Source organism: Pipistrellus kuhlii, unplaced genomic scaffold, assembly GCF_014108245.1.
Source record: "Pipistrellus kuhlii isolate mPipKuh1 unplaced genomic scaffold, mPipKuh1.p scaffold_m20_p_3, whole genome shotgun sequence".
NCBI classification, from domain to species: domain Eukaryota; kingdom Metazoa; phylum Chordata; class Mammalia; order Chiroptera; family Vespertilionidae; genus Pipistrellus; species Pipistrellus kuhlii.
This window is the reverse complement of record NW_023425529.1, coordinates 128,617,614-128,627,464: the sequence shown is the minus strand read 5'-3', so window position 1 is coordinate 128,627,464 and position 9,851 is coordinate 128,617,614. Positions and strand designations below refer to the sequence as shown.

General features: G+C 33.9%; 1 pseudogene; it reads right to left on the bottom strand.

Moving 5' to 3' along the window:
• Positions 1-3,115: 3,115 nt before the first annotated feature.
• On the bottom strand, positions 3,116-8,449 carry LOC118729653 (annotated as a pseudogene).
• Between the last annotated feature and the right edge of the window lie 1,402 nt (positions 8,450-9,851).

Sequence of the window (9,851 nt, the reverse complement as noted above, 5' to 3'; positions counted from 1 at the left end):
TGGTTCTTTGGAAGATAGTTTTTATGTTTCCTGTAAAACTAAACACACACTTCCCATATGACCCAGCAATTATGCATCTTGGCCATTGAGTAGCCAAAGGAGTTGAACCTTGTATCCCCACAAAAACCTGCACACTGATGTTTATAGAAGCTTTATTCATAACAACCAAAACTTGAAAGCAACCAAGATGTCCTTCAGTGGGGGAGTGGGCAAATAAATGGTAGTACATCTAGACAATGGGATATTATTCAGTGTTAAAATGAAGTAAGCTATCCAGTGGATAGAGCATTGGCTTGCGGACTTAAGGGCCCTCCGTTCAAACTCTACCTGTGTATCTAATTCCACCTTACTCGTCCTTTTGCCTCTCACTATAGTCACTTCAGCAGTGTTTCACAGAGACCAAGGTATGTTTCTCTCTGTGAGTGTTGTGTAGGTGGTTATAATATCCACCTCTTTACCTATTTATCCTTTACCAGGTATCAATATTTGCATAATTTTTCTCAGAGAGGCATACTGTAACTATTCAGTATGTAACACCTTCTTTTTCTTAGATATGACTTACCACATTTGTAATTACATATTTAGTGATTTCTGTTTTCTTGGCTATATTAATTTCCTGGTTGATAAGAACTATGTCTGTTTGTCCACTGACGTTTATCCAGAATATTCTAGTGTACTGATTGTTCTATGGTCACTCAAAATATTACTGTTGACTTACAGATTGAATATTTTTTAATGTTAGTAAATTTATTTTAAATGATTACCCTAGCTTGTCCTTATAGCAATCATGAATAGCAAGTTATAGTTATTTATATATTGTAGATTAAAAAATCTGAATATTAAAAAGCATTCTAAATCCTCAAATAATATAAATTCTATTGGTAAGATGTATTTAAATTCAATTTCCCACTAATATTAGTGAGATTTATTTAAAATTTTGTGAAAAACTATTAAATTGGACAAATCAATATTTAAGTGGTCCATAAAAATCATTATATTTTTAAGAATTATAAGTTTCAATTTTTATTATGAGTGGCTTAAAAGCTAACTTTGAAAAAACCTCTTTACCTTTTTGCTATTTACTTATTTATCATGCTGCTATCTGCTTCATAATTATCTTGAATTAAATTGTTGAAAGTATACAAAATGTTTTAGTTTATATAGTCTGTTAAGAAAATAAGAATATGGAAAATAGGATAACAAGATAATATTTATTGAATAAATACCAAGTTTAATGTGAAAAATGCATACTAGAAGTAACTTGAAGATTCAAACAGAATTCACAAGAAATGCACCCATGTGTTACGAGAGAACTGTCTCTCCTCAGTCACCACAGAGACTGACATCCTAAACCACAGTTCTACAAGAAATCCAATAATGTGTTTCATGGGGATGTGTATTCAGTGTCTGTCAATATAGGCTGATGGAATGGAAGCAAAATTAGTTCTATGTGGAACAAAAATAATGTAGTCTCAATAAACCCTCTGATGCTAAGCCACCACTGGGGTTTTAATTAAACTATCTTATTTGAACAAACCTAGAAGGGAGGGTTAAACATAAACATGTGGTGATCTTTCCAACTCATTAGGTATATTTTCTGAGAAGAAATCTCGGGTATTAAAGGTAAATAGTTATTTCTTCTTTCAAGTTATATAATCTAGTGAGAAACAAGAACAGCAATAAGAAGACCACATTTCCCTGAGGAGGTTCATATGACAAATATAAGATTATCGCAGAACCGATCATGCCATAGCTCCTTCTTCAGTTTTAAAATGTTGAAAGAATTCTTTCACTGGTGGTTTTACCCTTAAATATAACCTGTCACATCTCACTTATTTCAGGTAAACTACAATTCTAAAAGGCTACTTGAAATACTAGTAGTTTCATTTAACATTAATCTTGTGTTATATGTGATGACCATTTGGTTTTCAGGAGGAAAGTTTTATTGTAAGGTCAAAACTATTGTATTTAACTTGAAACAACACAATCTCATTTATCCTGTATTCTCAAATTTTGTTAGGAAAGCACCATAATTTATAATAGCAACTGAATTCATAAACTCACTGTCAAGTAAAATACAACTTTATTAAATGACAAACCTGAGAAACCCTGATTAGAGAATTTAGTAGATAATATAAAATGACATCATGCACTATCTGAAAAAGCTATAAATTAAATGACTGAGCAGCTTCATTCATCTTGTATCAAGGACTAAGAGGGTAATGACCTCCTGTGTATCTAGAAGGAGACAAAAAGGAGAAAGGGAGAACAGTTCTTTACAATGCTGTCACCTGCAACACTATATTATATTATTACGTAGTTAGTCATTGATGAGAAAAGTTAAAAACCCTAATTAATGTCTCCAAATGCAGACTGATACAAAAATCTACTTTACTTTTATATATTACCTCCCAGAGTCAGATTGCTAAAATATGACTCTTCAAGATCTCACTTGAATCTCTTAGTGCATTCCAAAATGAATATATTTATATTTTGTCAGTTAAGAGAAAGTGAGCTATTAACTTAATTCCCTTTTTGGAGTAAAAGACCTGATGTCCAAAGCTGCTTTGGTTTGAATAAAATAAAAACATCTCTCAACTATTATAATATAGAGTGAAAGCTGTTTCTGGTAAAGATGGTTTTATATTTTTAGAAAATTTGGCCAGACCTTGTCACAGTGGATTGAATGTAGTTTATTTTCCCCCAATTTTAATGATCAGTTTTATTGTTTATTTAACAACCACAAATTTCACCTCCCTGCAATTAGAATATCATCTTGTTTTCATGCTGAGTAGTAAAACAATGACAAAGTTCATCAGAGTAAGCTACTCCAAAAAGCGAGTTGAGTTAACAGCTCACTTTCTCTTAACTGACAAAATATAAATATATGCACTTTGGAATGCACTAAGAGATTCAAGTGAGATCTTGAAGAATGTAGACAAATGCAGGGTGCAGTACAGATGAACTAAGATGCTGTTTCTGATGATGCACTTGGTCACTAGGTGAATGCTGACGTGGAGAAAGATTTTAGCTCAAACCAAGTGGAGATGTAAGCATTAGGTTAACTTAGGGGATGTGCACAGGAACCAAAAACAGGGAAGTGCTAAACATTTACTCAGCAGAGAGCACCTGCTCCAGGAAGAACTTCACCTCCAGAGCTTTACTTTGGCACCATCCCCAGTGCTCACACAGCTTATTTTACCCATCATGTTCCATTTGGCACAGCAAGTGGTAGTCTCTCCAGCACCTGTGATGGTGATGCAGCCCCCCGAAGTGGCTTTCACCACCTCATTCATGAGGGCTTGGTTCCATAGGCAAAGCTTCCCGTTCAAATAAACCCACAGGTCCAGTCCATATAATCTGTTTGGCTCTAGCAACAGCCTCAGCATATTTCTTTCTGCTCTAAGGACCCCAGTCCAAGCTTAGCCCGCCAGCAGGTGTGTCAGAAGTCTTTTGTCCAGTCTTGGCATTCTCATCAAACTTGTCATCAGAGACAAAGTCAACAGGCAAGGTAATCTTCACAGCATTCTTCGCAGCTTTGGATATCACATCTTTTATGATCTTGGCTCCTTCTTCATCAGAGAAGTGCCAATTCCCATGCTGTTGAGCACCTTAAGGAAGATAGAAGCCATTCCACCGCCAAGAATCATCTCATTGACTTTGTCCAGTGTATGAGTGGTCTCAGCTGGATCTAGTCTGTAACTGTAGCTCCACCCAGGAGAGCCAGCGAAGGCTCTCCCTCGCCTTGGCAAAGTAGTTCAGCTCCTTCTTCACAAAAAAATGGCTCCAGACTAACTCCCACCATGGAGCTGTGGGCCCCATGAGCAGTGCCAAAAGCATCCTTGACCTAGCCACTCCCAAGCTTGGCAAATGAGACTCAGAGGCTTCTCAGTAAGCCGGCTGGGCTGTAACCTTGTTCCCAGAAGCATCCTTTCCCTTCCTTTCATCCTCCACTTGAAAGCAAATGTTCCCTAGCAGGCAGACAGATCCAGCAGCGGGGTCAGCTCAAGCCTTCTCCACTTTGGAGCCCACAGAGTCCTTCACGAACAAGGATCCTTGCCCAGCAGAGGTTTGAGTTCTACAGCAACACCTCCAAGGAGTACATGTCATGTCTGAGGACAACAACAGGCCTGCCCAGGTGGCTCATAAGAAAGGACTTGGCTCCATTGTCCAAGCCGAATTTGATACTTAGGATGGCAGCCTTGATCCTCTGGTCATGTTATCTGGTTGCTCTTCATAGGAATATTAAACTCCACTCTCATGACGACCACTTCCCCTTTGCATCCAGTTTAACCAGAGTCTGCTTGTTAGAAAGCAATATCTTGGCAATGCAGCATCAGCTATACTGGGGGAGGGGGATGAGACAGCAGCCAGTGTCTTATTGAATGTAATATGAGCCTTTAATAAAGATATGAATGAAAATCATTGAGCAAGAAAACTAAATTAAAGTTAATTTTAGCTTCCCTCATCATTTTAAATCATTGTTTCCCAGAATGAGATTTATCAAACCAGAAAGGCTTTTCTGATGTCTTATGCAAGTGACAACAATGTTTCCAAATGTGTTTGAAAACAATGACAAACAATAAAGACAACATTCTGTAATCATCCTAAAGGCAACAAATTAGAATTATTTCAGCAACATTTGGTAGAAATAGATTTTTTTTTTTGCACAGAAGGAAAAATAAATGATTGACAATAGATTCAATTTATGAACACATGCATGGAAAGTATGTGATAACTCGGTAATTAAATTGTAGATAATAGTAAATTCCCAAGTGTAAGGTGGCGTATAATGTTATCAACAGCTTAGTAAAATCATTCAGCCAGACACATCATTCAGAATATGAGAAAATAGGTAAGGATAAATTATTTTTTCAAACTGCATAAACAGAGGATAAGGAGCAAAATAAGAGAATATAATTATTCAGCAAATACTGATAATTTTCATTTTTAATTAAATACTTAGTTACCTGTTCTTTCTAAGAATGATATATCAACAAAGAATAATATCAAAATAGCATTTTTTTCTGGCTATCTAAAATGGCAGAATACTTCCATGTCTGGAAAATGAATTTGTTTAATTAGCCAAGATTACTCAAAGGAGGCTTCTAGATCTAAATTGTTTTACCTATTAATTCCACCATTTATTATAAGAGAAAACTAAAAGCAAGTTATTTAAATCTTTCTGAACTCCCTGTATAATTTTCTCATCTTAATATTGATATATTATCAAATACAGACATAGGGTTATTATGAAAACTAAAATGTCACATATTAAAACCTTTATTATGTATTAGTTGCTCAGTAATTATTAATCCCATTTTTCTCCATTTTTACAAATACAAATAACCTAATGCAATATTATGCAATAAGACTTACTGTAAAAAACAACAACAACATTTGTTTAACTGTCTGTCCACTCTGGGCCAGTTTCTATGTGCAATTACAATAATAATTAAACTTTAGAGAGATTCTACAAATGGGTTTTTTAAGTTAGAATGTTGGGAAAAAGTCTTATTTATAAAAATTTTAGTCATAATATCACAATGTATGGTGACATATGCAAAGTTATCAGTACTTTTTGAAACACACATCTATTCTACTTAGGTTATAATTGTGTTCATATTTTTCTATGAACCTAACATCATCATTAGAAACTATATTTAATCTCCACATAAATAGCCTTCTTAGCTTTCACACATCTACCTAACCAGCTGATAGTCTTTTGATATATACAAACTAGAGAATTTCTGTATTAATAATTTCTCAAGTACAAATATTTTTGGTTTAAATAATTTTGCTTATTACAAATTCCTTTATACTTTATTAATGCTTCTTGATGTGTAGAAATTAACTTTCTTCATATTGGTAAATGGAACTGCTCCTTGTTAAATGTTCCTTATATCTCTGTTGACTAAGTTTCTTTGTCACAGTACTTGATACTGACTTTGTTTACCTTCTCCCTTTTGTGCCAGCTCCAAACTCATCATTAAACTTGATGGCTCCATTTTTGAAATACATACAGAACCTTACCATTTTCACCACCACGTTATTAAATGGCAACAGTAAATGGCCCCGACTTTTGGAAACATTCTTTTGATTCTCTAGTCTTCCTTCTAATTAATGAAATGAGGTAATGTATGCAATTTATTTTTATTTTAACATAATCATAAAAAAGAACATTCTATAATATTGATGGGAGAAAACAAAGTAAGCAAGTAAATTAGTGATTAATTCTATGGAATAGTCTAATTCATCAGTATGAAATGTAACTCCTAATATAGGTCATATTATGTCATTCTTCTTCAGTCAAATCACTAGTTACTGTGAATATTAAAATTATATCTTTTAAATTTCAATTGACACATTTGGGCCTCATTTTCCTTTTAGAAGAGAAAAGGAAAATGAGTTGTTTTTAAATTTCCTTCAAAGCCACTGTCCTATAACTCCATGTATGTGGGATGTTTCAGGATAAATATAATATTTACTAGAATTAAACATAGAGCGATTTTATGTTTTAATAATACCAGAAGCAGAGTGATAAAAAATAATTTTACAATCACATTTAACTCTTTATTTTATGGAAAACATAGGAGGGAGACCAAAACATTGACTTTCCTGTATAAAAATAAACATGGGTTCTTAAATACAATGAGTATGTGCTCCCAAAAAAATCAAACTCCAGGTCTGGAGTCTATCTGTGAGGCTGTATGCTATTCAACCTATGGATGAAACTTTTTATCATGTCAACATAGTGATGTCTACTAATCCAGAATAAATACTGATATGTTGTCTGTGAGGAAATCACTGGGTATAAATATATCTTTATGTTTATGTATAACAAAGAACAAAGCATTAAAGAAAATATAAACATAATAATGTCCTCATTTGCATAAATTCAAAGTGCTTGTAGAATAGAATTTTCCAAGTCTTGGGACTCTACTTTGGATTGGAGTCATTTTGCACCTGAAGCCCCTCTGTTAGCTGCTGTTGAAATACATTATGCCAATAATTCTCCTTTAAAAGTGTCTGGTAAAATATTCATATTCTTACACCAGAGGATTTTTAAAAAAATATTTGCATTTAATTAAATCACATATTCAGGTAAAATCCCCTATGCCCATAATCTGAAGGTTTTCACCTTTGTGTTTTCTTTAGTATGTGTGAGGAGATATGAGATTTGCAAAAGCTATGCTGTTGCTTACAGAAAATATATCTCATTCCTGATTCTCTCAATGGTTTGAAATTCATTCTGACATGCAAATCCCTGAGGTAAAAATCCTATTTAAAGTTCACATTTGACTTATAATGGTCCTGCTTCTGTGCTGATTTATATTTCATAAGAATGCAAAATAAAAAGAACACATAACCTTTTACATCTAAAACAGATTACACAATGTTTGTAATTAACAAGCATCACTCCATGGGTAAATAATATTCTGCATGACAATTTTATAGCATCATTAATATCAGTGCTAAATGTCAAAGTACCCAAATGTCAAAGCATTTTCTTTAACTTGCAAATACTGTTCTTATAGCAAATGGTGTAGCACCTGTGAATTGATAATAAAGTCATCCTGGGGTTTGGGAATGAATTCACAGGCACATGATTGAATGAGTTAAATCGTCAGCCTAACTTATATGGGACCTCCCCAACAATGTGTTTGAAAAAGTTGCATTTTTAGCTGAGCCAGTAATGTCAGCTTAGGATCAATTAGGATATTGTGATGTTTAAGTGTTTATTTTGTTGGTCAGAGATAAGACTGATCTAATAATTTGCTGAGTATGGATTCAAATAAAACTGCCAGCTAGAAAAGTGGTAACTAATAATTTTGCTGAATGAGTGCTCAAATGGAGATGAGACACAGTTAATTACTCTATATTCAGTATTTCATTGTTGTACATTATTTCACTTCATTTCAATAGCTGAACCTTAATTGCATCAATGAATGTCTCTTTGTACATTCTCTAATGAATAGACCATTCTGTCATTCTTCGCAAATGTTCCTGCCAAAGGAAAGCATTAGTGTTTTCCATGACACCCACACTTTCCTCAATCTCAATAATTGTTCTGCCACCTCTCTCCTCTCAAATAGCCTCTCTTTTGAAGATCTTTCATGACATGACAACCTGTAACATCACAAGGAATTTTATAGCTTCCCTCCCTCCCTCCCTCCCTGTCTCCCTCCCTTCCTCCCTCCCTCTCTTCCTTTCTTCCTTCCTTCCATGTCTGCCCTTACAATGATTTTGAATTAATATTGTGTCCTAGGCACAGGGCCAAATACTAATAATAAAGCATTGACTGATACACAGCTTCTGTTTTTAAGATTTTAGCCCTCACCCTGTTCCTTGTCACTATTCTTGGAAGATTTGTCATTCGCTTATGTCTTCTGTAATCCTGGTTCCCAGCTTCCTTGATTACTTCAAGACTAATCACTTCTCTTGACATTTCATTCCACTTTTATTTCTCATTCCCACTATCCAAATCCTTCTTTAGAATATCATCTTTTGTTTAATTCTTCAAACTTCACCTAAGTTACTCAATTTCTATAAAAAGTGTTGAATTTCAACTCTTATACCCTATGGTATTTTCTCTCTGCTTTATAAAAAATACATACACGAATCAAACAAATAATCATTAAATGCCTACTTTGTTTCAGGACAATATTTACTTTTAATATTAACATGTATGCTCATTGTGCACTTATCATATACAGAATTACCTAAAGGCCCTTTAAATCTGCAGTTCTGCCTTCCAGAGATTATTGCTAACAATTCAACTAATATTTCTTGAAATAAATCTCTCATTTAAAACAGTCTTAATGGTTTTATCAATTACACCACCCATTATGTTTGTTAATATGCCCAGAATAGTCCAACTTATTCTAAAACAAGATTTTGACACTTGTATCAAGCAAAATAGATAACCAAATCATCATTAAAAGAATCAATATTATCATTGTCAAAAAAATCTTGCACTCATATAGTGAAATGGATATAACATCTACTGGTATATTTACCATAGTCACCACAAAAGGTTGCATTGCAATGTTGGGAAGAATTATATTTGATTTTAAAATTACTGCTGTCAATGAATGTTGGGTATGACAGAATGCTAGCGCCCTGAGTAACCTTTGTTCCTCACATGATTCTGTAGAACTTCCCAGTCTGTGACAACCTCTCCTCCTCCTCTCCCCTCCTCTTTTCTCCTCTTCTCTCCTCAGCCCTCCTTGTTAATGACTTGTACATTATAACTTCTGAAAATTACAAGTCTCTTTTCCTTTGCTCATCAAAGTAGATATAATAAACTACTCACAAAGAAAATTAATGAAAGTCATTTAAAAAGTGCATTACTAAGATAGGAGATAGATGTCATCAAAGTGCAGAAACTAGAAACTAGGTACTCGTAAATTGCTACTTCAATAAGACATAATCCATAAACATTTGACAATCTAAAGAATTGTACTTTCCTTCTAAAAGTAATGGGAAATATATTGCTTCAAATAAAACAAAAAATCATTTCTAAGCTAATAAAGAAGCATAAAGAAAATACTTGGGCTGATTCTAGGTCTTTTGCTATGGTATATTCTTTATGCTAATATATGCAAGTTTATTTTTCCACATTTAAAATGATGGCTGTTCACATGTTACAAGTTAAGTAGGCTAATTTTTTTCTCTATACATTTACATTTCATTCTTTATATAGTGACTTATTAAATCATTTGTCTATGGCTATACAACAAAAGATTATACACCTGACATGTATTTTAAAGCAACTACTGGTACATCCAGGTTTTGAGCATGGACTATCACAGGCAAAATTGAACTGCTCTCCCCAAGCATTCCTGGTG